This window comes from Coturnix japonica, chromosome 8 (genome assembly GCF_054131305.1).
Source record: "Coturnix japonica strain WE chromosome 8, WE-NBRP24, whole genome shotgun sequence".
Taxonomy (NCBI): Eukaryota; Metazoa; Chordata; class Aves; order Galliformes; family Phasianidae; genus Coturnix; species Coturnix japonica.
Genome location: NC_140670.1, coordinates 22,859,487 through 22,886,984, shown reverse-complemented (window position 1 = coordinate 22,886,984; position 27,498 = coordinate 22,859,487). Strand labels below are relative to the sequence as shown.

Genomic DNA, 27,498 nt, shown 5'->3' with positions numbered 1-27,498 from the left:
TCTGTGGAGATGTATGACTGCCAAGCAGCAAGGTAGACAAAAGGGCTGGGAACGATACCTTCCCGAGCACTGGGAGAAATGAAAGTTGATTTTTTTCTTTGTTGGAAAATAACTGGAGAAAAGGGATTTATGTCTAATATTGTCTTTTTCTCTACATTTCCATGTTCTTGTCTGTTCAATTCTTGACCAAAAGAAAAAAAGGTAAATTAAATGGTTTGTTGTATAAATGGTGTCGCATCTGCCTTTCGTCTGAGTAACCCGTGGTCTCTGGCTGAACAGCATTCAGCACAATGAATCTTGTTTCACGAACAAGCTCTGGAATAATTCAATTAAAAATTATCCATGTCCTTGTGAATCTCTTTACTTGAGATGAATGAATTAACCCATAGGTCCAAAAGTCTTGGCAGCTGCTTTGTTTCCTAGATTGCAGTTTGCTGCAGATGAATGTACTGCAGCCGTTCGTCTGGCTTTGGCTGGAGTACTTCACTCAGGGTGAACTTGGACTGTCAAAGAATTTAACTCCCTGGATCCAATCCATTGGTCACTACTGGTTTGGTTCTGTGCTCTTTCAGCATGAAACCACTATTTTCTTCCAAAATGAACATAAACGTGGCTTGGGATTCTGTCCATTGCCTGTGTATACTTTGGACAGTGCAAAGCTTGCTGCTCTTTGCTGTATTTTGGTTCTGTAATATCAGAAAGCCCTTTTGCTTCCAACATCCCTAAGCACTTTCATTCTGTGCCTTAAGGCCACGTGAAGCATTTGGCATCAGATGAATGATGCGTTTCTCTGGTGGAAGGTGATGTCGGTATTTCAGGCATTTTTAGCTTGAACTCCTTTCCTTTTAATTGTGATCTCTCAGGGCCATAGTGGATCCTGGAGAGATGAAGACAGGTTTTTAGGCATTGAGGGCATATGGAGAGGGCTAAATGTGAATGGCATATAAGCCCCTGTATCCTGCATGCTTGGCCTAGAAGGAATCATGCCCTGGAGCAGGTGTCTATCTTGATAGCACAGCTTTTGTGGCCTTGACTCAGGAAATAAAACTAGAAGTGGCTTTGTATATCCTTTGCTGTTGTCCCTCTGTGTGAAACTTCTGAAGAGATTAACCTTGCTGGAAGATTTGTAGGGCCCTGTGCATGGGAAGAGATTAAAATCTTAGATCCAGTGCTATTTGATATGAACCCAGCCACTCACACCCATAGGAAATGACTGCTGGGGAAGGAGTCTACCATGCTTCCCTCTGCATTCTTGTCAGCAGTGGAGGAACACAAAGATACCTGCTCAGCTGGTGGCCCTGGAGGGCAGCATGTAGAAGGATAAAGAGAGGGCTGGGTGAATAAATTGTATGTCTCCTGTATGGAACATCCCAATATAAGCCACTACTGCTCTTAGAACTTCTGGTTTTCTGAATTCATTTCCTATTCTTTGTACTAGTGGTCTTTTAAGAATTAATTTGCACTTGATGTTAATATTGTAAAAATGCTACATCTCTGTGCTTTCCCCTTGTCCTTTTACAAGAACAATGTCAGGAAGATCAAGTCTGGGTCTGCTGGAAAGACCCTTGGTGCTGCAGGGGTCATCTATTGGCTGAGCTATGCTGTGCTGAAGCTGGGTTAATTAGGACATTTGTGAATGGCTGATTATGTCAGTTGGAGATTCTGAAGCAAAAAAAGCTGGTAACAAAATCCAAATCCCTTTCCTGTTCTTTGCTACGCTGCAAGCAATCTAAAAGTCTCTTCTCTCAGTTGCAGAAGTTCAGTCTGTCTGTGGGGTTGCTTCACTAGTTTATAATCTGTATTAAACATGCAGTGATCCCAAAACAACAATGGTTTCTCTAAAGAGATCCACTATTGATTCTTCCCTCCTTAAACCATTCATAGAAAAACTTAAAGAAGACATGATCCCCTCTCTGCTTCCAGGTTATCTCCAGCCAGTTAGCTTACCAGTTACCCATCTGTCTGCCTCCTTAGGGAGTCCTGCAGGGAGGTTCTGCCTAGCAGATGTGCTTGATCCTGCACTCAGCAAAGTGAGAACAGCTTAACACCTTCACCTGTTCACATTTTCACAGCATCTGGGTAATGGTAATGTTCATTAGAAGGCAAGCGAATAGGGTTCACCCCTCCCCATCCCAACAATTTGCTCTTCCCTGAGTAGTTACTGATGTGTGTGTCTCACTAGACATTTATATGCCTGAGGTCAGTTCTGAGGTCCCTAAGTGTGCCTGTGTTATTCCGAGGGCAGGGATATGTTCATCAGCACGGATTTCCTCTTTCAACACTGCTCTTCTCCTGTTGCAACTGGGCTTTGTGTGTTTTTCAGGTTTGTAAAGCATAGAGGGAAGGCTTAAGAAAAACAAGAAACAATGCTCTTGCTTTAGAAGTAGCCTCATTGTCTCTTTCCAGTGAGGTGCATTGCTGATTTTAGTCATCTGCATTTGCCTGCATGTAGTCCCCATTCTCAGCAGTGTTATTATTTCTTAATGCCACTTCTGAATGGCTCGTGATGGGCTCTGATAGGAGTCCTGCTGTATGGATGTGGATACTAAATTCTGTGGGCATTGCTGAGCTGTAAAGGGTTGTATTCTGCTGCATTGGGCTTCACTGCTGCTCCCAGGAAACCATGTGTGCACTTGTCACAAGTGCTCTGTTGTAAAATGTCAGTGAAGTCTGAAGGAAAAACATGTGCTGTTAGGGTCTGACTCTTCCCTATGTCTTGTTTGTTCCTGCTGACCGCTTACACTCAGGAGTGGCTCAGACTTTTCCTTGCCTTCATCTATCTTTGCTGCAGGCCACTGGTTATGTGACAACTAGTGCTGATGAGGAAGATCCAGATGTGTTATGGCTGCTAGGACTTTTGTATTAGCCCTTCATGGCTCCATGGGAGAAAGAGCTGGATTTCCCCTGTGTTGGGTCAGTGTGAGCCAGATCTCTTCTGGAATGAAGAGAACATGGCTTACCTGGAGCTCTTGTGACCTATAGATCATGGCCCACAGGGGCAGTGTTGTGAGAGATCTGATGTGAAGCAGAAGGCAGTGTTCTGTGAGCAGATGGAGCACCTACTGAGGTCCTGTGATCCATCTTTCTGCCCTTCCTTTCCTTGACTGGAAACACTGTGTGGTTTTCCTCCAAGGGCCAATGATCCATCTTGACTCAGTGGTGTGAATGATGACCATTTCTAGTATTGTTGGTTGAGGTGCTGGGAGGAAACCGGAGGATTGCTTGTTTCCTTTGTGACTTCATCATTCCTCAGAATTGGGTCTAAGGGTTACACTGAAAATGTCTGTCATCTCCTGTGTGCAGAGCCTGGGAGAGCTTGGGAGAAAAAGCCACTCAGGGTCAAACATTCCCTCACTCTGTGCCACCATCCTGCTGGGGGGGGGGAGATTTATGTCTGCATGGATGATTTCTGTTACTTTGCATGTTTCAGATGCAAATGTTATGACTTTGCAGGCTACGGAGTTGTTTTTGCTTTTAATGTCTGATAAGACATACTGAGAAAATAAAGAGTCACTTCTAAAGAAGTCTGGACAATGTGGGTGAGTTATTCAACCAAGTGAGTGGAGGTAGCAGGAGGTGGAGATCAGACCTCATCAGTCCAAAGCTGCCTGCACTTAGTAGCACCCAGTGAGCATCTCTCTATTATCACTGTAGCTACTTGTTGATGGAAGAGTTGCTTGTAAAAATGAGGTTATCTTTAACATCAGAGATTGTGTCCTGTTGGTTTTTAGTTTTTAAGGCACCTTTGTTTTATGAGGTCAGTGTTATATGCAATTTTTTTCCTATTTGCTGTCTTGAAACATTGACTTTCTGCCCACTCTCAGCATTTCGTAGTCTCCCAGTGTCATGTCTGTGATTCTGCCTCTTAAAGGCCTTTTTCTTATTGCCTTACTTTAGGGAGTATTCAAGAGATGTGCAGTCCTTTGAGCTGTTCAAGGCATGTTTGCAAAGTAGCTGAGAAATACTTTAGGCACCTACCTGCTTTTCATCATATCCTGCCTGGCAATTACTTCTATAACACGAGGCTTCTTTAGAGGATGGTAAGGTAGCCCAACTGATTAAGGGGCACTCACAGTCCTCTCTTCTGGTCGAGCTGGGGGTGAGTAGTGTTTGGTTAAGAGGCAGCGATGCCTAAATTCAGTGGCTTGCAGAGTAAATGGCTGCCCTCAGCCTTAGATATAGGTTAAAAACCAATAGAGATGCAAGGTTGCTGTCCTGGTTTGTTGTGCTTAGGGCAGGATGAAATAACGCAGGAGGCTTGAAGTCCTTGCAAGTGTCTGTATTGGCTCTCTTGTGGCTGAGCCTGCAGTGTGCTGGGAGGGCAGCCAAAAGGAAAGTCAGGGAAAAGCTTTTAGCAAGGCCACAAGCTGGGGATAAAACCTCCCAGTGCCTCCAAGTTCCATTTCAAAAGTGATTAAGATGCCCCTACTGACTTGCCCTGGTAGCTGTGTTCCAGTTAAGTTTTTGACCTAAGACGTGGCCCAAATGTCTCAGCTTCCACAAACTGTGGTGTGAACTGAGGAGCTTCTAGAGAGCCTTGGGTGGGGTGGGTGCTGGAGCCCATTTATGTAATCAGAATTACCCCAGTTTGACTGCTTTGTGCCAAAAGGGAGTGGGATTGAGGGACCTGATCGTGCCCTTTGACCAGACAGTCAGTCTGAAGTGCAAGATGAGCAGACATCTGAAGAAAACAACCTATGAAATAGGAAACAGAGCCCAGACTTCCTGCCTTCCAGAGCAGCCTGGTGGCTGATCCCCTGCACTGCCTGGCTCTGTCTGTGGGCATCTCTCATGTACTGCCCTCCCCCTGCAGGGCTGGTACATGTCAGTAGCCTCCTTAGGAAGATGGGGCAAAGAAAGATGAAGTGATTGGACTGTGGCCACTTGTGAAGTATGGTTGCAGCATATTCTTGTTTTCTCTTTGGCCATTGAAGCAATCTTGCAATTTATTTGAGCCAGAAAAAATACTGCTCTCTTATTCTGCCATTGTCTTCCTCAAAAAAAAACATTTCCCATTTAACACGGGTTAAACAGGAAGAGGGATTCAATGTGACCCTACCTGAGACAGGAGGTGACGTACGAGCTCTCTAATTTAGTCAACTGGCAGGAAACAGCTGGACCTTCAAATGTGAGATTTATTATTATTTTTTTATTTTCCTTTTTCATGCCGTGCCCTCTTAATGAGCTCCTGATTCCACAAAGGAACTTGGTTCCTGGTAGCCATGCAGGAGTGCACAACTATTAGAGGAGGCTGACAGCAGCTATGCTGGTTGGCATTGTGCAGCTGAATGCTTTCTTGTAGCTACAAGTGACACTTTCTCGCCTGGAGCGTGCTGTGTAAATACTGCATGAAAAAGGCAGGCAGCTGCACAGTAGCGCAGTGTTTGAAGCTGGAGGTGTCTGCTGCTTGATCAGGTACAAATCAAGACCAAAATATAGTTGTGTCAATGGAAAAACTCCCAGTGACTTCCCTGGGCCTTGGCTCTGGCCTTCAGAGAGAGGCTTTAGTGAAAATTTTATCTAGAAGTTGGTAAATTTATTTTATTTACTGATATTTTTACATAGCGCGTCTCCTTTTCTCTTTGCTATGAAAACAAAGCCGCACTGCAGTTACTCTGTTACTCTGTCTGCTACTTTTCTAGGCAGAGAACTCATTGCCATGTTAGGGATGGGAACAGTGTGACTCAAACTACTGGTTGTGTTAGACATCTTAGCAAAGGATGGGCTTAGGATAGATAGGAAGAAGGATAATGTAATTACACCTTAAACTGCTCCAGGGTGAAGGCAGAGCAGCGGGATTTTCTATTCATTGTAGTACTTGTAATGCTCGAATGTGATGGTGCTTAGGATGACCTTTGTGACAGCTGTAAAGATTCCCCTCTTGAATTCACTGAGCTATTGATTTTTGCAAAGCTACTCCACACTCTGGTTTTTTAGACCAGGAGATAACTGTTTAATTAACTCTAGACTTCTTTTGTGAGCAAGGTATACACCCTCAGATCTCTGTCTTCATCTTAATTTTACATGCTGCACTAGGAAAGCGGAGGTATGTTCCTATTTGGGCTTAGTAATCACTGACAGCTCTAGCACAGGATCAGGCTGTGCAGTGTTCCACAGTAAGGCTGTAATTCTGTAGCTGTGTTCTCTGTTATAATGCATCGTCTTTAGTTTGTGGTGATTGAACTAATAGACTTTAAGTGTCCATGAATATGCATATGGTCCTCAACATACTGTATTTGAAATCTAACTGGCAGTTTATTGTGTTTTGGCATTTTGCTGTCATTTTTCCCTTGACCGGTGTGGTGTGTCCTACTCCTTAGCTCAGGCTGTTCTATGATTGTTTATAACTTAGCCTAGGCATGTATTTTTGGTGTGTTGTTCCTCTGCGAACCCTCTGTCACCTCAAGCAAAATACTCCAAAAATCAATGCTAAGTCTTCTGTTCCTCTGTCTGTAACTGCTTTGTGACACAGTCAGTGGGCTCACAGCATTTCCACTGCCTGGGTGCTGGCACTGACACCTGCTTCCTCTTGGGAGAAGATCTGCTCATGGGACAGATGCTGCAGGAGGCAGCTGGGCTCCCAGTCCTCAGCAGAAGTTGGGCTGCTGGCACAGCCCCTGCTCATGCGTAAGCTGGAGGCCTGCAGTTTCCCAGGGCTGTCGCTCCAGCAGCTTTCACCAGTACTAAAATCACTTAGAATTTGAAAACAAACAAGGATATGTGAAGTATTTTCCTGGAAGAAGGCCACAGAGAGCAGATTAAGTGCATCTCCCTCCTCCAGTCTCCTGAGAGTGCCACGGGAAGAGAGACTGGACTTTAGTGTTTTCCTAAGTGGGATTAAGACGAACTCTGGGACTGATCTGTGGGACAAGGAGGACAGACAGAAGCAGGAGGGTGGCTCTGTGCATGTGTGTGGATTTGATATTTATAAAACATTATATATGTATGTATATATATCTGTCAGCGACAGATGAAACTGTTGGAATCCTTGAACCAACCTTGTTCCTATTATCTCTTTCTAGTAATGAAAGGACTGCTTGCTTTTTGTTAGTAAAGGGAGATTAGAGCTGTTGGCTGAAGTAGAGAAGAATAAAAAGCGCCTGAATACGTGAGGAGCATCCACTCTGGTTTTCCATGTACTGAAAGTTAGTAATCCTATGTCTTTTGCTTTGTGCTACTCTGGGACAACCTTTAAAAGTTCTTTGTTTCCCCTTAATCCCATTTAGTTTTCCTCTCGTGCTTCAGCAGAAGGTGTTTTATAAAGACAACACAGTCTTTTACTTCAAGGGAATCTGGAGCAGTAGCCAGCCTCCAAAGTGCTTTCCCTTGAGGTGCATGGATGAGTCTTCAGCTGTTATTGCTCAAGAAGAAATCTTTCTGTTTAATATTTTGCTGCTGCCTTTGAGATTGTAACAGTCTGTGTCAAAACTCCGGGCTGTTTTGAGGAAGCAGCTTTCCACCTGCTTCTGTGCTGGGCACGTAGCTTTCGTTGCATGCTTTAATGCAGATAGCTGTGATTTGTAAAGGTAACTAACTATAAATAGGTTGTTTTTGACTAAAAATATTTTAAGTGTATTTGTCCTGGGTGACAACCTTTGAAGACTGCGGTATCTGTGATCAGGGGAAGAAGAGTCTACTGTTCTGTCTTGTAGCTTCTTGGCATAAGGACCAGTGGTGGCAATTTGGAGGAGGCACTGTGTGCTGGTATGCAAGTCTCACTGCAAACCTCCTCTTTTTTTGTGGGTGTGCATGTTCTTTGCTTCTGTTCTAACATCTGTATTGCTCTGTGTTTGCGCTGGAAGGGGACTTGGCTAAAGAAAGCACATGTTTGCAGTGAATCATTATGTCTTGTTAGAGCTGATGCCACAGTCCTGGTCGGACCCTAAGAATACTCTTTTACTCTCATTTTTTCCTCCTTCATCTAAGAAGTTTCAGTCTCTCCATGCTGTTATTTCCTGATATCTTAATTCTGTACTTCTAGCTGACCTTCTAAATATGATAGTGTTGGACTGAAGAGCACCTTGTAAGCAAACACCAAGGACTTCCACTGTATGTGAGTGTCTGTAGAAGAACAGGTACAGCACTGATGTGCTTTCAGTAGCCTTTGCACCTGAGGTGACACCAAAGCTTTTCCTGGGTGCTGAGGTCATTTTGGGGCCCTTCCCACCATGTTGTCACATGGTGATGCTAAGCTATCAGGATTCCAACTCATCTGATGAATAGAGGGATCATTTGCCAACAGGCACTAGCATTCGTAGGAGTTTAGGTGACCTTGGGCTTGAGTTGGATCTTAATGGTGGAGAGCTGGAAATTCTTGGCTGCTGTCTTGCTGTGTGTGTAAGAGGTGTTGACTGGGTTATGGTGAAGACGTTGACTGAGATGAAGTCAAGTTTATAACTGTTTTTATAACAGTTTGAATCTCAGGGAACTTGAAAACATCCTATGTAATCAAATGAGGAAATGATACCTGCTGTTTGTGTTCAAAGAAGGAGACTCTTGTTAGTACTAACACAGGACTTAATGGTCCAAACCTGGTTGAACATGTATTTTATCTGCCAGCATCCTCTTCTGCTTGATTCTTTATTATTTTTTGTATCTGGTTAACATGAGCTGTGACATGTTTGAGTCAACCCCCTATTGCTGAAAAGCTGACATGTTTTTAGTTTATACTGTGATAGAAGGGGTTAAACCAAAGGTGGTGGTGGCTGATAGCTTGGTTTAGGCAGTACAGCAGCAGTGAATGCTGAGATGACATGGGAACACTCCTCAGCTGACGTCCTGGAGGGCCTTTCACTGACATCAAACTTCTGGCCCTTTTCCAGCCAGATTTGGCCTTGCCCCAGTGACAATAGATGTTAATCTGGCTTGTCAGAGAACCCTGTTAGTGGCTTTTTTACAGACCCATTTCCAACCCTTATATTTCCCTGCTAGTAAACATGGTGTTGTGTCACTGTTTTACCAGAAGCCAAGCACCAAAGCCAACTTCACAGTGCTGTCGTCAGCGAGTGTCCATTCACTTTGAGTCTTTATCTGAGTTCCCAGGCTCTTTCTTTCCACTGTTGCCTGTGTCTCTGTGTCCATCCAAAGCCTACACAAGTTTTATGGGAAATGTGTTGGTTCTGGAAGTTGTGGCTAACGTTTCCAGAACTGCTTCTGGAAGCATTAGTGTGATGCGGCTTCTGTATCTGTTTAGCAAAGATGCCTGCTTGTAAGGCTTCATTTTCCACTGACTGTAGCCAGAGAGATCTGCTGGGGTCACCACTTTAGTGGTGCAAGACAAGGTGAAGGGATTTGCGGCTTTTCCCCCAAGCCCAGCCTTTCTCCAAAGTGATCATAGCCAGGGGCAATGCTCCTGCTCCGCCTGCTCCCTCTTGTTTCCAAACACAATAGCTGAGTTCCTGTTAAGAATGCTGGTTGTCAAATTGCTAACATTAGAAATTAACTAACTTAGTTTTCAGAAACAGCACTCACCACAGATGAAATAAGCCATTTATCCCATTCTTTTAACTATTGTTCCTTGTTTTGCTTCTAGACTTATTTCCAGCTGTCTTTGCAAAGGATATGAAATTAAAGATTTATAAAGTTACCTTCAGCGGCTGGAAGCTAATCTGCTTAAAGCAAACAAGCCTTCTGTCTCTAGCTCTAGTTTGTGGGGCTGGCAATGGTCCAACCCTTTTCATACTGAGATCTGTCTGAAATTACATCCCAGTTGAGGTACTTTGGAAGCAGAGGAATGAGGAGTGAGAGATGCTCGTTTGAATGCAGATCCTGAGTTCTTCTGGTACAGGTGGAGAGGTACAGGTTCAACTTCTTGGCTGTACTTGGAGAATTGTAGCATGTTTGAGTATTACATAGCTTTAAAGTAATAATAAAAATTAAACTGTGGAATACCATACTGAAAATTGATATGAAGACCAAAAGTATGCATAGTTCTAGAAAAGAATAAATGAATTCCTGGGGACAGGAATGATGAGAAAGTCAGTGATCTATTGATTATTAAAGGCTAAGTAAGCACACTGTCCTCTCTTTTATGCAATTATTATCTGGCTTCATTGAAAACAAGAGTGCTGAGCTGAGATTCAACTTCACATTGGCCCAGCATGAGTCTTCTGATGCTTTCCCCAGACTCCTTCTTTCTGATAAAAGCATCTTTCTGATGCTTTCCTGGGTCCCTTAATTGTGTGGCACCAGCTCAGGCTTCTGAGGCTCCCTGCACGCTGTTAATATTAGTGAGAGCTGTTGAGTCTCAGCCAGCTGAAGTTAGGAAGAGCAGTGTGTGCATTAAGGAAGTGAGCCTCCCATCATCGCCGTCAGTTCCCTCCTGTGCTCCATTCACTCCCCTGTTGGGCTGTTGTGCTTTTATGGGCTGATGTCACACATCTGGGTCTTGGCAGATCGGTTTCTGCTTCCCAGCCCTGGGTCAAGTGGCAATTTATTTTTGTAGAGGTATCATATCTGGTATTGCTATTAATATATACTCAGGCTTTGAACTTATCTAATGCATTTCATGAAAGGATCCCCAAACACTCTGTGTATTGGCACCTCTTTGCGAGGTAGACAGATTAGACAGGGAGAGCTGTGTGTGCACAGTAATATACCTCGTGGCAGAAGTGCCTTTTCAGAGCCCTAGATAACTTGAGCTGATGGAAAAGTTTTCATTTATGTCTGAAAGTGCTGTGAGTGGGTTCTGGGACTGCAGAAGATAGGCTTACAGCAGACCTAGGTCATTAATGGTATATAAGTATGGTGCATTCCTGCATATGAACCTTCAAGGTGATTGAGTTGGCTTGATTGGAAGCCTTAGTACCGGTGTAGACATTTTTTTGTTCACAGTATTTTGATTCCAGTCTTGCATTTCTTCATAAACAGGTCTCTGTCCTCTTAGTTTGGTTTGACCTACTGTCCCACTTTTCTGCTTCATAGTGATAGTGTCCCTTCCTTGCTCTCATTCTGCTGAGCTGCTCTGACATCCTCATGTAGAAGAGGCCACTTTCAAAGGTGTGCAGCAAGCAAGTGTGGTATACAGTAAGCAGGTGTGGTATACAGTAAGCAGGTGTCACAGCCCCACGCTTCTTGGGCACATCTGGCTGAATAGAAGTGAGCTGTTCAGCTCAGGTGCAGGTCTCAGCTCAGTGTGACTTCAGACATGCAGTGGGCGCGTGTACAATAATGTGCACAGCCTTGTGTTGGGAGCCAGATGCAGCTGCTTGGAAACAGGTTGGCCTCAGTGGAGTGGTTTGCCAGATGGAGCAGAAGTGATTTGGAGGACATGGGTTCTTAGGGCTGCCCCATGCCTGAGCAGAGCACTGTGCTGGCACGAAGGAGAGTGTTTGTTAGGAAGTACCTTGCAGTTCTGTCATGGTTTCATTTTCTTGTCTTCAGGGAGTCTCAAAGGAAATAGTGCCAGTCTTGCAAGTGACATTCCTTTGCAAGAGCAGAGAAGAGAAGCAGTGTCTGATTATGTTCCCACGTTAGCTTTAATGAGGGTAATCTTAAGCAGATGGTGTCCATTGAATGTTCAGAAAACACGGATAAAGTAGCTTGCAGTGTTTGGCAGAGTTCCTGAGCTCCTGGTGAGTCCTGTCTGGGCATCCTCTGTCCTGGGGGAACACACAGCAAGCCCATCCCCTTTGGGATGAGCCGAGGTGGCCTGTGGTTTCTGTCTGAGCTTCAGCAACAGTGAATAATTCCAGATCAACGTTGTGGCAGCGTGCTGATTTTGTGAAGAGAGGACAAGGGGGGAGCCAAATAAAACAATTATTGAGTTTCTCAGGGCTTGGGGAAGGGAGCCAGGGTCATGTTCAGAGCTTGTAGTGCTGGCAGGCATGGGGATGACGTGCCACATCACACGTGTGTTGGCGGAGATAACCAGGGCGATTATCAGCAAGCTGCTCTGGAGGTTGGTTTGTGATGCTGATGATCCAAAACTGATGCTGAGATGTTTGAGAAGAACATTTTCTTTTTAACTTCCATATCTGCCTTTTTTAATATTCTTGGCTTTTGCCTTTGGGGTGAAGGAGAGGCCATAGCAACCCATGAGATTTCAGTCCCCATGAGTCCAAATTTTGCAGTTACAGATCTGCTGTCATTGAAATCGACTTCACTTGAAGTTGTCCCCTTTACAAAGCTGGGTGCTGGTTTTGTTCCAGAGGAGTTGGATCATACTCTTCTGGCAGAGCTGTGGTGGCCCTGGCCAGCCACCCTCCTGTCTGCTGTTTCTCCATCCTTTTTTGCTGGGAAGCATTCCCAGGACCTGACACCAGCATTGAAAAATGTTTTTGCTTTTACACTCGGTGCCAGTTTTTACACATCTTGTAGATCTTAGTTCTTATCAGTTGAGCTAAGAACACTTTTGCGATGGGTGCAATGCACTTTGATCGAAACAACCTGAGAGGCCCATGTACCCTTCAGGTGTTTGATTCATTTCTTTAGTAGACTCGAGGGGGGGGTCACAGTATCCTGTATTTCAAAGCAATAGTTTTTACATTGAAACTGTAGCCTGTTTCAAAAGCAGCTGCAGAAGGAACAACTGGTGGTAGTTTTGCCTTTCTTAGGCTTAAATTCACTGTTCTTTTGAGCAAAAATGAGCAGAGGCCATTTGGTATTGTTATATTTGGTATCTTTGCTGTATTTGTGCTACTCCACCAGCATCAGTGAAACTACAAAAGCACCTTGGAGCACGTGTTTACTGTGTCAGCAGCAGGTAGCAGTGTACAGGATGCTTTCAAAGTCTAACGTAATTTGCTAAGGGTAAAACAGAAGGTAGCAAACTATCCTTCTGGCTGGAGGGAGATGTTTGTGTTGGGATAGTCACAGCTACTCAGTGGCAGCTCCTTTGTAAAGCTTCTGTGTAGAGGACACCTCTGTAGAGGCTAAAAATGTGTGGTGAGGACTCAGGACTGGCTGCTAACAAGAACACAGTGATGCTGTAAACTGCTGCTCCGGGACTATATAAGCCTCGTACACAGCTGGTTAATTCTCAGCCCTGCAAGGAGGATGCTGCAGATCTTCTTTAACACATTTTTGTCTGTGAGATGAGAAACCTGGCACAACTTGCCTCTCATTGCTCAGTGTTGGCGTTAGGGAACAGTGACCACAAGAGATTGGTGTTGGGGCCTCTGTGGGGTTTTGGGAGGCCTTCGTGTTGGAAGCTGGATTGCTCTTGGGAGTTCTTGAGCTGCCTGTTCTCAAATCCCTTTTGCTAGTCTTGGCCAGGGTCTGGGGATGGACAACCAGAGTCACGTCGTCTAACTGCTGGAATGTGCTCTGTGGTGAGGACAAGGGTTATCACTTGGTGCTTTCTCAGCTGATTGTTGAACATTCAAGGAGCAGATCATTTTAGCTGCCAGTCAGAGGGACTGGAGCTGGTTCTGCCAGCTGTGAGCAGGCAGTGGGTGAGAAAAGCCATCTCCTGGGAGCCCCATGGCTATAGGACCTCTGAGTGTAAAATCAGCCATGTGCTATCAAGTGCTGGTTGTAAGCATGCAGGTCCCACGGCTGACACCTGGCTCCCTCTGCAGCCCCCTGGGTTGTGCCCACGAAGGCATGGAAACAAAGCAGAAGGCTGTAGAGTGGGACAGTATTAGTGAGATATGTTTGAGATACCCGGCCATGTCTTGAGGCTGTTACCTATTTGGCAGTTGGGAATTAGCAGGAGGAGCTGCAGAGATTACCAACAGCTGTCACTTATTTTGGGAAAAGAGTGGCTAACATTCAGCAGTGCAGCTCCGGCTATAAAATACTTTGTAGGCTTGTTACTGTAATACTTAAAAAAGATTATTCAAAGGAGGTCAAAATGAAGAACATTTGTTACAAAACTGTTTCCTCTGCGGTCTTTTCTTCCAGGTGGTTTTTCAGTAATTGGTTCACTCTCTTGCACTGGGAGCAGGCAGCTGAGGGAAAAAGCAATTGACTCTTGCCAATTAACTCTGCTGCACCTGGAATCCTGCCTGTGGCCACGGGGGGTTGCTGGGCAGAGGAACGGTGAGGTTCTTCATGCTTGAGCAGTGAGCTGTAGTAGCAAGTCTGATTCGAGACACTCAGAACAGAGTTGCTATTGCCCAAATAACAGGAGTGGGATTAGTCTCCCTTTGATCTCAGGCTGAATCGCATGGGCAGTTTACTGCATCTTAGTAAGTAACAGTGCATGGGTAGTGGGGTGAACAAGCTTACAAGCTCACTGTGTGCTCAAGTCCATTGCAGCACAAACGTTCTTTACAGATGAACTGACCTAAATTGTCTTGCAAGAGTTGAAGTTGATGAATAATTACAGGTGTTAGTTAATTCACGGTAATAAAGTTAATCACAGACAGCTCTTTGGTAATGCATCAGATCAGTTCATTGCATGCTTTGGTGAGCAGTCTGAAGTGGCTTCAGGGAATGGCAGCTTTTGGTTGTAACTCTTCAGTGGGGTTTAGTGTTTGTTCAACATGAAGTGACTCACCTGGTGAACTGAGGGTGAATCAAAGGCCTCTTCTGCAATTCCTACTGCTTCACTGGGTTTCCCCAGGAGGGTCTTTTAATTTCTGCCCTGGTTTATTTGGTCTTCATAAAGAAACATGCTGATAATGGTTCTTGCAGACTGCTATGGATCTGCCAGCAGAAGACGGGGTTATCAGAACTCAGGATGCCTCCCTCTCTTAAATTACAACTCCTAATGTGATATAATACATTTGAATTTCAGCAGTGTGGTTTTATTATCCTGTGATAATTGCTGTCCTCTTACACTGTAAGAGCTTCCCTACATGCTGGAAGAAGGTGCAGCTCCTCTAGTGAAATATCTTGTAGCTTCTTACTACAAATTTTCTAATACAGCTTTTTCTTTTAAACATGATTCAGCTGCACGTTTAGCATTCTGCAGGTAGCACGGACTGATGCTGACAAAAATGACATGTTTTCTTTTGGCAAATGTTCCTGGCATTGAGGAAGAGGTGTCTCTGATCAGGGAATAAGAAACTCAACTCACTGGAGCAACTGTTGCACCGATCGTGCAGAACCCACAGCTCGGTTTCTCTGGGCTTTCAGCTGTCCCTGCAGCTGTGTTGGCTCCTGGGGCACATCGAGACCCTCAGCTGTCCGGGAGCAGCAGTAGGGCAGAGCAAAGCCACTCACTGGCTCAGTGTGCTGGGGGCAGAGGAGCAAAGCTTCCCTGTCTCAGCAACAAAATTCAGTTTATTTTTAGAGGTTGGCTGGGTAGAGCTTTGCTCCACGTGGTGCTAAATTAGGGGAAGAAACTGTACCCAGGGCTGTGTGTGTGTGTGTCCAGCTCCCTCTGAGGATGACTACAGATGGTAGTAGATTCTCCTTCCTACCTTTTCTCCAAAGGCAGAATGAGCACTGCTCACAGCCAGTCGGTGCATTAGTGCTGCTCCCAGCCTCCTTCAGTTCCTGGAGCTCATTAGAGGAGGGATGAGTGGGGCATGGGGTACTGGTGCCACCAGTGAAGGAACCTGGCTGGGTCTGCATCTGTGTCCTGAGTGGGATGGCAAAATTGATGGAAGTGGGAAAGCTCAGGAAACTGCTCAGCACTGGGGCAAGGAAGAAGATATAAAATGCCTGTGGGAAGAATTTGGTTCCAAATTGTGCAGGTAGAGCTGTAGTCATAGGCATTTCTAGGCTTGTCAAGAGCTTGCTGGTGGCTGGCACAGCTCAGGTGGGCTCTTGAACAGAGTGCAGAAGGAAGGATCTCAGTCTGAGCCATGAAACCAAATCTGCCTTGCTTCCCGTAGTAACACACCCAGAGAGGTTCTTCAACTAGCAGCATTGAAACAAGTACTGCAGAAGGCCTGAGTTGCTGTTCAGAGGCTGTGGGGGCTGGCACTCATAGGCAGTCAGGCTCCTGATGTGTACTACTGTAACGGAGCCAGATCAGGAGCAGCTGCAATGAAAAACCGCCCTGGTCCTCTTCCCTGCATTTGCTTTGTCTTGGCACATCTCTGTGACTGCGGTTAGCCAATTCAGAGAGCAAAAAAGTCCCAGATTACTTCCTTTGTTGGAAGAAAAGCTTTTCTGTCAGTTGCTGGAAGCCCTGGGCTGCGGTCAGGGATGCTATCCTGTGCCTGGAGTAAAATGTCATCACTTCCAGCTACTCCTGGCCAGAGGTCACATCCTCCCACAGTCCTGATCCTCCCTTCTCCCAGACCAATGGAGATTAACTGCAGCCCATTTCCTACTAGGATTTACCTCATCTGTATCTTCAAGGGGTGCAGCACACCTGGTCCTTCTGGCAGATGCAGCACCAAGTACTGGAAGGAATAGGCAGTGTCGCTGTGACCAGCTGCCTCCACATCTGCCCAGCTGCAGCCTGGAGCACATCTGACCTCAGCCAGGCGTGGCTGTGCCTCTGGTTTGCCAGCCTCCATGACACAGATCATGTTCAAAGTGCCTCTGCGTATAGGAAGTAGTTTAACCATGGTTTTGTTTCAGCAAATCCAACCAGCCTCTGCATTGTTAAGTGTAAATGTCATACACCAAGGTAATAACATCTGGTTTAAAGCAAAAATAGCAAGGAAATGGGTGTTATGGTTAGAATGAGGTCTGCATCCTGAAGTCACTCCTCTGTAGCCAGGTTTTGTGTAGACAAATTGAATGTAACGTATTAGATCAGGACTCAACTTGTAGTGGAGAAATAGAGTAAAAGTTGATTGTTTGCAATGGCCCTGGTCAAAAGTATTCGGGAGGTGTTTTTCCTGCCTCTGAAGGAGTTCTCCAAAATACACTGCCCCTTTTTTTCTGTTGTGCAGCCCAATAGGGATATCCTGATTGACTGCAGGTTGGGTTCTGCAATAATTTACACTTAGGGTAAATCAAATCACAGCCCACCTTGAATGGAGCCTCTGTTTATCAAGAGAACAGCAACTAACTGCAGACAGCTGAATGGAGTTGGCCTCTCAATGCATGGTCAGCTGCCTCTTGGGGAATTTGATGCCACATATATGTAGCTGGGCCATTGTGCTTTTTCTGGTATTACAGACCAGTGCAAAGGAGCACATATCTGTAAATGCAAATATACTTTCCGTGACTCACTGCAACACTCATGAAACACCATCCCATTCTATACCATCCCATTCTCAGCAGCTTTCAAAGCTGTGCAATTTCTCCAGATTTTTGGCTGTTTCTGGTGTCATTGGGAAGCAGAATTTTCGATTTTTCTGTTGTACGACATTAGATATGCTGCCATGTTATGCAAATGCTCAACATCATTTTCATATGGCCTAGAAATTTTAGCTTTTAAAGCTGAAATGGCAAACGAGTCATCTTCCCTTTTATGCCTGTAGGACAGGAAAGTTTGGGGTGCTTGTATTTTTCCAATTAGACCGCATTTGATATTGCTTTAAAGGATGCTAGACACGTACACTGATTACATATTTATCATTCAGATACAAGTCTTGCACTCCCCTGCAGGCCTCTTTGAAAGTCAGCCTTAGCTGGAAAACACAGTATTTAAAGCCCTATCAATGCAGCCTATCAGGGTAACTAAATATTATGCATGGAGCAAAATATTTCCCTTTCATTATGAAAATAAGTGTTCTCACAGTGTTAAGCATGAAGCGTGTTGTTCAAAAGATGTGATCAAGACATCAAAGAGAGGGAAATTATTAAGATAGCGTGAACTGAACCAGCTGCCTTTCCTTTGGTAATTAAGAGACAATCTCATGCATTTGCCTGCTGAAAACACAAACTTTCTTCTTTCCCCTGAGAGCGATGTTCTGAAGTAGGAGTCATTTTAACACTTATAAATGAGCTGTTTAATTTTACAGTCATAATAAGGCTTAGCAAGAGGCAGCAGTCAATGTGAGCACTGTGCTGTAACACGGCTCGTTAGTCTTTAGAGCACTGAAAAGGATCAGCACCATTTTCTCCCCTGTTCTGGGTATGAGGAGACGATGTGTTGATAGGGGTCCTCACTCTATCTGACCTGGCCAAAATGTGTGCCCAAATGTGTCACATCGGATGGGCCTGAGGGGAAGTTTCCCTGGTGCTTAAAATTGCATCTATTGTACAAGCATCCTCCCAGGCTCCCTAACGAGGAGTGTGAAAGCAGTTAGTCTCTGGATTTCCCTGTGTTTGTGCACTGCACAAAGTTGTCTGCTTTGGAGCTGCCCTTTGTGAATTGGCCTCTGTGTTGTTCCTGCTACATGCTCTAGAGCCATGGTCCAGAAGACAAGGTATGAAAGATATTACTTGGGTGTCATGGCCTTTGTCTCTCTGGGATCTACCTGCACAAGTTCTGTGCCCTAAGCCTGCAGCTGGACAGGCTACTCAAAGCACAACGGTTTGTCCTTCTCTGGGGCCTGGGGATGAATTATATGGAAAGGCCCAACTCCTTTGAAACCTCAGCCTCTTAAAGTAAGGGAGTATTTGAACTGTGGCTTCCATGGGAGCAGTTTGAGGACAGAACACTATGGCGATCCATTTTATGGAGCACCATAAGTGTCAGCAGGCACGGCTGCTGTTCTTATCTTCACCACCTGCCATGTGAATGTCGACAAATCACTTGTGGTCTGTTACTTTTTCTTCTGTTTTCTTATTTCTTTTAATCAGTGTGGCAAAATTACCTTCGTGAAGGCTCTAGTAGCTGCTCTTGTTTATTTGCATGAAGCAAACTGCCTTTTCCTTGTCTCTTCCTTCCTTTCCTTAGTTTTTCAGGGATATGGTAGAGTTCTTTCATTTCTTGCCTGATGCTTTCAGCTTAGCAAGTAGGAGGTTCCTTCACAGATCATACAAGGGACATTTGTGGTCAGAAGGGATGGTACTGGCAAATTTCATCCCTACCCGTCCTGAGTGGGCATGCGGCAGTGGTGATGCTGAGTTTCTGCAGTCATGTTGGGGGTTATTAGATATAAAGCATGTGCTGGGATGAGACTGAATCTCCTGGTTGTACTATGCTTTTGTATCCCATGGTGAGGCTTTGTTCTCCCTGCTGATAGCAGCTGAAGTTTCAGGTAAGAGGGAAGGTCAAAATTACCTCATTAAAGCTACTTCTTTTTTTCCCTGTTTCTCCATCAGACAGTTCTGTAGCTGGAAATAGTGGAGAAACTATTGTGTGTGCACTTTGTGACAGGTTGTTAGTTTGTTCCTGAAGAAGTTTCCCTTGTGCTTTCTTCCCTAAAGTTACTTTCTGTTTTTGTGCAAACGCGTGCTATAACTCCATCAACTTCTGCGGACGTGTGTTGCTTCGTATGTGGCGTAATATTGTGTGATGTGCTTGAAACTGTCCTCGCCAAACCCTGTGGGCTGAGAGATGTCAGGAAGGGGAGAAGAAAACACCACGGCTGCTTAAAATTCTGACTGAGAGGAGAGATGGATCAAAAGAAAAACCCAGTGGAAGCTGAGGCTGCTCAGGGAAGCTAAAAATTTTGCTCCTTTAATCAGAATTAGAGCTTGCCAACGGCAGAGTCTGTCAGTGATGCTTAATACCATCTCCCTGTGTTCTGGGAGATGAGCTGCTGCCTCAGATCCACTGAGACCTGACTTCAGATCAGGCTGTGCCACTTGTGGAGGCTCAGAGCCCTGCTACAGCTCATGGGTCACAGCAGCATCTGTTTGTCAAAAGCCCCATTGTGCGTAACGTGGTCCCCAAATTGTACGTTATTCCTGCTGCGGGAGAGCTCCTGTCTGTAGTTAAAACCACTGAGGCTGAGAAACACTCATTTTTAACTCCAGTTTTGTGGGAATAATGGAAGCAAAGGAATTGTGGTTTAGATATTGTCATGGTTTTGTAATTTTTGCTATATAATCATCTCATATCTTTAAAAAAAGAAAAAGGCTGTGTTTTTTTTTCCCCTTCTGAAGAGCAGGTTGAAAAGGGTTCTTATATGAAGCTGTACCCTCTGAAATCAAATGGAATGTCTTCTGCAGAAACTAAAAGCAGTGCTGAAAAATACTGAATGCAGCAAATAAGTCATTTTAATTTGTTGGGGGGGAAAGAAAGTTTGGAAGGAAGTCACTCCCAGTTCTGATCAGCCCTAACATACAAAAGAAGAGATTATCTCTATGTGTAACATAAAAAGGAGCTCAACCAAAGGCCAAAATAACCAAGCGAAGGGAACATCAAGTGTTTAAAACAAACACCCCGAGCTTTAAGCTTCTCTCTGATCTCTGCCATTAAAATTCTCTCTTTCAGCCTATTTGATAGAGAAGCCGCCTGTCCCTTGGATAAAAGAGAAATTCAGCTTGAAGTGAAATCTGCATTGGGCACCCTGGTGCTGCAGCTGTGCAGAAGGGAACTGCAATGGCAGGAGGCAGCACTGCCTCCCCCCATCCCTCTCCCCATCTCATGTGCCCATAACTGCTTCATCCTGCCTTATTGAGATGAATAGGACAGAGGCACGCAGCCCTGATACCTGCAGTGTGAGAAGGTGTCTGTATTGAGTTCTAAATGCAGATGTTTTAGTTTGGAGCTACTGCACACTTGTGCTCTGGGCTATGGTGTTGTCAGCAAGCAGCATCTCAGCCGTGTGACAGTCCTATCACTCACTGGTGGCTTTTCTTCCCATCTTTCTTACACAGTTCTTGTAGGGCTCCATCCTGTCAATGTGTCGTACATGGGGCAGCATGCAACACAGGGGTGGTGCTGGAGGTAGGGGTCCAAAATAACAATGAGGGAAGAGCTGAGCAGCTGGATCTCAGGCTCTGTGCTCCCCTGGGCTATATACGTGACTTGAGGCAGCTGCAGGCTCTGCTGGCACTTAATGGTGATGAAGGCTTATAGATTTTGCACAAAATCCTTCTCACCACAATGGGCTGAAGGAGGAATCTGGCACCTGGGTTTCATGTGTGACTCCTCTCTGTGTGAAAAACAAATGTGTTTTCAGGGCCTGTGATCAGAGGATCCTGGCCAGACCTGGCAATCACGCTATTTGTTTCAGCCTGGTTACTAATCCCAGTGCTAAGTTTGACCCTTAAGCTTTTTGTTTTTATCGTGTGCTTTGATATGGTTGTAAAAATACTGACTGGCTGGCAGAGCTCCAGGGCTTTGCTTTATATTCTAGCAACTGTGAAACAAATGCGTTTAAAGTGCTTTTATACTCCAGGATATTGTCTTTTTGTGTTTCCCCTGTAAGTGTTTTCTCCTGTTCTTGGAATATCTCTGTTGTCCTCTGCGCATCATGCAGAGCAGGTTCTCCCCAGGACTGTCTTTGCCCTGGGCATCAAACTGAGTGTGTGGAAACTCAGGCTTTTGGTGGAAGGTGCTGTCTGTAGTAGAGGTGACATTGCACACCTGAAGAGGGTGCTTGCCTGTGTCAAAGTGAATAGATAGGCCTTGCTTCTCCTTGAAGGCAGGTACTCAAAGAGGGCATCTTCTCTGGGTCAAGTTAAGGCATAGGAGAGTTGAGCTGTATGTTTTCCCCACTTGGGTAGGCTTCGTGCCTTGTGGTAGGCAGCCATGCAGCATACTGATAGGAGTCTTGTGAATATCCTGCTGCAGCCTCAGCTTGGGGAGCTGAGCTCAGTGCTGGTCTTGGGCTTGTGTGTGAGGAGCTGCTGGGAGTGTCTGGAAACCACGAGATTCTGCCCATGGTGTCTAACTTGTTCCAAGCACTGCTAATAATTAGACAAATAAAATGATTAGCCAGAAAATGAATTCTGTTCATTGGAAGTGTGTTCCGGAGGAGTTTTATAGGGCTGAAATAATATCTCGCCAGTCAACTAAGTATTGTGAAGAGGAGCACAGAAGCTTGGTCAGCAGTTAGTAGGAGGGAGCAGCCCAAGGCTCAAAATAAATTTGGTATGAAAATGCTCTCTTTTAAATAGCCCTATTTCTTTATTTCCTTGGGATTAAAAATCTTGCCCCCCAAATGTTCTTTCTGTGTTTTGAGCCTGGCCATCTCATATTTATGTGTCTCAACTGTGTGTGCCAATGCTGGCATTCCCAAGGGACGATGGTTTGTAAATTCTCTCAGCATTTCACTATGTTGCTTCATGGCTCTTTAAGACTTAAATGCAAAGTTATCCTGAGGTGTTTTGCTTCACTTATTGGTCAAATTGTGGTAATTAGGAATATGGTTTACTGGGCAATAGTAGTAGGAGGTGGACGGTTGAACTATAGATAATCTTAGAGGTCTTTTCCAACCTTAATGATTCTATGATTCTGTGAAGTTGTATCCCTCTCACCACACCCATGGATGCCCCCCAGCTTCGAGGCAGTACCCGGTGCAGCGCTTCCAACATCTTTAGGATGGTGATACTGTTTCTGGGGTGTCACTTCAATTGAATTTTCTTTCGGAAATGTGATGGTTCTTTTCAAGGCTGTGCCCTGATGTTTGCCAAACAACTCTGTAATGTTTACAGTTAGAGTTCAAAAGGGGCCTCTCACACCCTCCACCCCTGCATCCATCCCCCAGCACCAGTGGCTAATGTGTGCTCACTTGAGGTAAGAGTTAAAGTCAAGATTGTCTGGCTTTCTCTGCGCCCTGCCTGCTTCTGTGGAGAGGAGATCGGTACTTGAGATACACAGCCAAGCCCATTTCCATGGTTTCTTTTGGGGGAAAGATGGTTTCTTGGCAGTTGGTAAAATCACACGAACACAAAACCGGTGGAGAATCTCAGCTCGTGTCAGCAAAAACCAAGGGAGGGCACTCAGATACTTCTTGATATTACCATATTTGTTGCACACAACAAAGGCAGGGAGAATAAGAACTACATTGTTGGTACTGTGCAACTGAAGTCAGCATTTGCTTCACTGGAATGGTCTCAAAGTAGCCCTTCAGAAAGGATCACAAAAGTGGGTGCAAAAGCACTGACACAGTAGAAACTGCTTGAGTTGGGTTTAGGAACAGATCTAGAGGCTGTTTGCACAGATAGAGATTTACAGATTGAGACTGGAGAGGTTTTTTTTATGTGAGGTGGGAGGGATGGTTTTGCCTTCCTGAAGGAGGTCATGGGTGCATTGCAGTCAATCTCTGTCAGCTGCTGAACAGTGGCATTTCTTTCCAGGCTGGATGCAGTAACTGTGTTTCTGCAGAGGAAAGATGAGAAGGAGATGGGAGTGCAGCTGGCTGGAAAAATGTTTGCAGTCGTGCATGAACTGACTGCATCCCTTCCCATTCCCTGCTTAGGAAACAGCGATCATTGGAAAATGTTGCTGCTGGTTTCTGTGGGATGAGGGAAAACCCAAGCCTCACATGCCAGATGTCCTTTCAAGGGGGGAAAAAAATAGAGTGACATGGCTGGGATAATATTGAGATTGTTTTTTAATGTCACACCTCGGTGGAGTCTGAGGTTATTAACTGGGGGGGGATTGACACTCAGTATTGTGGCCAGATGCAGTGGTTGGCTGAGCTCCCTACCTTTGGAGCTTGCTTTTAAATCATACTTGGATAATCTTCCCTGCCAAGGAGCTTTGCAGTTGAGCAGTGTGCTGGAGCTGAGGAGGGCTCCATGTCAGCAAGCAGCGAGGCCCCTGAGTGGCATTTCCAAGCAAACCATGGGCTTGTTGAGCTGCCAGCTCTGCAGGCAGGAATTTGGGCCTCTCCGATAGTTGGGGTTTCTCTGAACTCCTGAAAAACCCTTTAGACTCCTACAAATGGTATTTTCTCCATCTTGCTTCTTAAATCAGTGGGGCAGAAATGGGGCTAGTTAGCTGGAAGGGGTGTGCCTTTCTTCCATTTTCCGTGTTTTTCCTGTCACAGTTTCTCATTGTGCTCGTGGTTTATATTTGAAGAGCATCCATCTAATGGTATTGAAGCCTTAAAAAAAGGCACAGTGGGCCAAGCCCTGCTGGTTTTACTCATGTCTCACAGGGTGAGATTTGATCCTCTTTGGATATATCTCTACCCAAAAGATGGCTGTGGAGGAGAAAAAGGAGGCAGGGGAATTAAAAGACTGAAAGAAAATCCCAGCTCTGCCCTGGGCCATTTTGCAATAAGATGCTTTAGAGCATGAGTTACGATGCCGTAAGTCGCACCTCATGCGTTTCGTGGCACTCAGCCGACTGCTTCGTGCCCTGCACACATAGCATGGAGAATTTTGGCTCAGCTTGCCCCTGGCCAGCTCAGCCCTCAGGCAGGGATATCTGGATGGAGGTAGCTGCAGTGTTTGGCTCTCTCCCCACTGCTTTCTATTCCATTTCTCCCTTTGGCTGTCAAAACTGTGGTTGTTTGGGACAGGCCTGGCATCACCCTAATCCACTTAAATTTTGGTGTGTCCTTGTCTGATAAGCAGAACTTTGGTCTTAGTGAAAGTCACAGTTGCGTTAAGTAACTATGGAAGTTTCATGTTGCTCAATGAGTTACCCTACTGGGAATGTTTAGGGCAGTAAGGGTTGGTGTTTGGGAGTGGCAAGCAAAATTGAAGCCTGAGATGGATTAAGCAGTTATTGAGCGTATCTATGTTTTATCTTCTTCCCAGGCACTGTGAGCACGTTACTGCCTGCCCAGGGTCACTGAATGCCCAAGCTGGCTTAGTGCCGCTGGTGTGTGGACAGTTGGGCCTGGCCTGCTGTCAGGATGTTGTTTCTTATTATTATCTTTGCATATCTGCTTAATGGTAAGTTATAGTAGTGCCTCCAGCTCCTTCCTGTGTTAGCACTTCATAAATTGGGATTTAAAATGCCTCTGGGGACCCAGGTTAAAAACTCTGAATCCTGAACGAGGATTGCAGTCAAATCTTCATTTTTAAAAGGGTCTGGCACTTGGTAGCATTACGTTGTGGGTAGTTGGGCCCAATGACTGGAGCTGAGATGTGCAGCAGGGATGAGTTCTCAAAGGTCCTACCAAGCAGAGTAGCTGCATTTAGGTGATGCTGTGCTGGGGCTAAGTGCACCCTGCCAAGTGTGGAGCTTAAGACTATGAGTGGGACTGACCCCACTGCATGACCCAGGGTGGATGACTGGTGCTGTGTCCTCTCAGCACCCATATGGGCATCTCTGCACTGTGTAGGTATCTCCTACAGTGTATCTACCTTAATTTCAGCATTGTGGACATCAGGTATTTGTCTGCCATAGGTTCCTCCATTCAGCAGAGAGACTTCCAGAGACCTCCACTCCACTTTAGCCATGTACCTGGAGAAAGATCTGAGATGAGTGGCTTTGACCCTTTTGAGATCCTAACTTCAGGTTAACATCAAATTTCCCCAAAACTTGAGTAGTAAATTCTTGCTGTTACCAGGTGCTGTATGTGCTGGGTACAGCTGAATTAGTTCTTGAAAGCTTGCTGTTACAGACAGTAATTTTGCTGGGCTTTGGGTGGTCACTTAAACAGATTTAATAAAGCTTCCTTCTGTGGAACGTTAATAATTCCCTTAAAGTGGCTAAGAGTGGGAGAGCGTTCATGTTTGAAGATTGGAAGGAAGAGGTTTATTTATTGTTCCAAGGCTCTGTAAACCCTGAATTTGACAGAAGTGTAAACGTGTATGGTCGCTCTGCTGATTCACATTTTATTACAGGTTTCAGCAGAACTTATAATAGAGGCATGGCTCTAAAAGGCCAGTTTCTAAGGTGACATGTGCTGACTTGCAGCCACACGCTCTCATTCCAAAAATGAGTAACTCCCTGAGTATGTATGTGTGGGCTGTGATAGGTAAATGAGAAGGAACTGATGTGGTTGGTGGTTGCTGCCACTATCACCCTGACAAAGAGAAACTGGGCGAGGGATGGAGTCCAGCATGGGTGCCTAACAATGACACATGATCTCCTGCTGTAAGGTTCCTATATTTGCAGGCTTTAAAGGGGGAGAACTGTGCAGGGCAGCAATGTGTGAAGCTGCCCCAGACTGAGGAAGTGCATCCTTTGTGTCCCCGATCCACCCGTGCACAGCTTGCCCATCCGCAGAGCCCACAGCCTGATGTGCTGAATGAATACAGCCTGGAAACCTGCAAGAAGGGCTGTGTGTGCATCTGCATGTGTGTGGCCTGGGCTGCAAATTGCAGAGTTGGAATGGGATGTGTTGAGGCTGTCTGGGATAGTCCTGCACATCTGGGGTGGGAGGGTGTTCCTGCGAGTCAGAAGGCAGGAAGCCAAGCGTGGGAAAGGAGGGAAAAGGATTGTGAGAAGAGGAGGAAAGGAAAGGATAGAGACAGTGGTTTGTCTTAGCAAAGAGGCAGAGGGATGGAGGGTGAGAGGATTTGGCAGTGTCTTCCTGAAAACCCTCAAGTTCCACAGGAAGAAGGTAATTTTGAGTTTTAATTCAGTGTCACGCCATCACTGTTGAGAATCTGTCCTGTTCAGGACTCTTCCATCAGTTCTCTTGCTTTGGCCAGAAGCACAGGAAGAAATAAGCAGAGTTTCCCACCTTTGCTTTTTCTGTAGCGTTTCACAGTGAAATTTGGGTGTTCTCTGAGTGACTTGGAACAAAATCATCTACTTTCACAGTTCTCACAAGAAACTTGGATTTCACTGAAGCCTGAAGTGAAAGGTCACCACAATGAAATAATTTTTTCCCAGTAGTTTCACCATTGCATCTTTCTGAGGTTGCGTAGCTTCATATTCTCTTTTTAATTTGATGTTTTAACACTCTCAGTATTGTTCTGTAAAGGAAAAAGTGCAGCCAGAGCTACATGCATACAGTCGTGCAGACTGTATAATAGAGGAACTGCATATATCGCTTACTTGTTGAACTGTATTTACAGATTGAGGATAAGTCTCTTAATCCATCACTTAATTAATCTTAATCCAGACTACAGAGACTGGAGTTTTCCAGAGTTGTTTTTTTCATGGTTACTGCAGTACTGTACCTCTCAGATCCGGCTTTTTGAGTCTGAGGGTCCTTTGGTTTACGTGAACTCTTTGTTTCTCTTTACTGAAAAATAAGAAGAAAAAGAAATCCCACTATTCTATGGCAGAATCCCTGGAGAATTTCCATTATTTGGACTAAGAATGTCCCAGAGCTTTGTCATTGTTCTAAAAGGGCCTGGAGCAGTTCTGCTCCCTTTCCCAGGCACTCGCTTTGCTTTTCCAGCACTATGTTTGGGGGTCAGATGTAGAGGAAAAATCATAGCTGCAAGATTTGCATGCAAGTGTTGGTGCAGTGCAGGAATCCCTAATGCAAGAAATCTAAAGGAAGGCTGGATTTTGGGATAACTGGAAGTTTTTGGGATTTGAGTAATTGGTTGTGTATTTACAGAGCACAAGCCTGTCCCGTGTTCAGGTGTTGGGAAAACACCTCTGTGCAATGGTACAACCAGCGCAGTCCATAGATGTTGCCCTCCCCTCCACCTCACTTCTACATTTAGCACTTAGTACCTCTATGCTGAGCCGTGCTCTTTAGGGCTGATCTGTGTTTCTTTTCAGAACAAGTTCATCTACAAACCAGTTTCTAAAACCAGTCTAATGAGAGAAAGGTAGATTTTTGAGTTCAAGCAAAATCTTACAGTTAAATTTACACAAAAGACCTGAAATCCAAGTCAAAGGCAGTCATTTTAGCTAGGCTGATATTTTTCTCAGATCTCTTTTTTAAAAGGAGTTTCTATTCTTTTACTAGAAAACTCTCGTACTTTGGGGTTCTCATGAAACAGTGATCACCTGCTGAGAAGAATGACACAAGCACTGAATTAAAATAG

At 45.1% G+C, this 27,498-nt stretch overlaps 1 protein-coding gene across 5 annotated transcripts in view; it reads left to right on the top strand.

Moving 5' to 3' along the window:
- The window catches only part of SH3PXD2A (SH3 and PX domains 2A), a 214,801-nt gene that overhangs the window by 982 nt on the left and 186,321 nt on the right, over positions 1–27,498 (top strand). The gene's annotated exons all lie outside the window — the stretch shown is intronic.